The sequence below is a fragment of the Verticillium alfalfae genome, genomic scaffold (genome assembly GCF_000150825.1).
Source record: "Verticillium alfalfae VaMs.102 supercont1.12 genomic scaffold, whole genome shotgun sequence".
NCBI classification, from domain to species: Eukaryota; Fungi; Ascomycota; class Sordariomycetes; order Glomerellales; family Plectosphaerellaceae; genus Verticillium; species Verticillium alfalfae.
Window position 1 is genome coordinate 65,714 of NW_003315027.1, and position 1,100 is coordinate 66,813.

The window sequence follows — 1,100 nt, forward strand, 5'->3', positions numbered from 1 at the left end:
GTTACGATGCAGTCAAATTCGATGTCAGAGGTTAATAACTCCAGGGATGGGAGACAGCGGGGAGATGGGGCCCCTCGCTCAAGCAGGAGGTGACTGCCATCCACATTGGGATCACGAGGCTTGAAACTGTGTCAGCAGCTGTCGAAGCTCTTGCCCGGTGCTTTTCCGACCCCAAAATATCCAACGTGACGTCGTCGTTGTTCGTCATCATCGGTTATCGTCGTCATGTAACCTTCTCGTGGGGTTGTCCGTTGCACGTACTCTCGTCTGTCGTCACGTTCTATTTGTGGCATGACGTGACTTTCTCAACATGCGCCTGCGCACCTCCCTCCCCACCCTCTTCGACCCCCTCGTCTCTCTCTAAAATGACCTTCGAGGCCAGGAGGGTAGGTACTTTGGGATTCACAGTCCACGACTCAATGATCCGTGGTTCGAGTGACAGGGATGACGAGGTAACTCACAAGTACCAATGTGGCTTACTTTGCTTTAGTTATCACTCATTTGTCGACTCTTGGAAAGAGATCCAGGTAGGCCTGTTATTGATATGCCCGGATATCAGATGATTGCGCGAAGCCCTCCCGTCTTCCAAATGGCGTTGGCCTTTGGTCTACAATGGCCCCTCCTCGCTGGATTCGACGCCAATCGCTAAATGGCTCGGCACGTCCCACGAACCACAACTTAAATCCTGTCACTCAAAGGGCAAGAGCAGCAGAGGCTTCGCCGGCGACGGCACTATACACCGGATCACGGCGTCATGATAATGAGAATGCCGAAGAGCAGCTCTGAGAAGCATGCTGACCTGGCCAGCCCGTCCGTGGTCTCTGGTCTGTGGTATGTGGATAGACTCTGATGACAGTACCATCGCCCCGTAGCACGATGTGACCTGCAGCAAGGGTCGACCTGCAGCAGCATGTGCTTCCCCCGTTGGAGGCGACAAGGGCGGCACCTGCACTTTTGCTGGTTAAGGACACACCACCTGAGCTAAAACCTTTGCCCCTCCTCCCTTTTGGGCTTTTTGGGCTCAGCGCCTCATCATTTCTGGGCATCACCAGTTCCGGTTTACTGGGAAGAATTGAGCCCATGACAGGGTTGGTACGTGC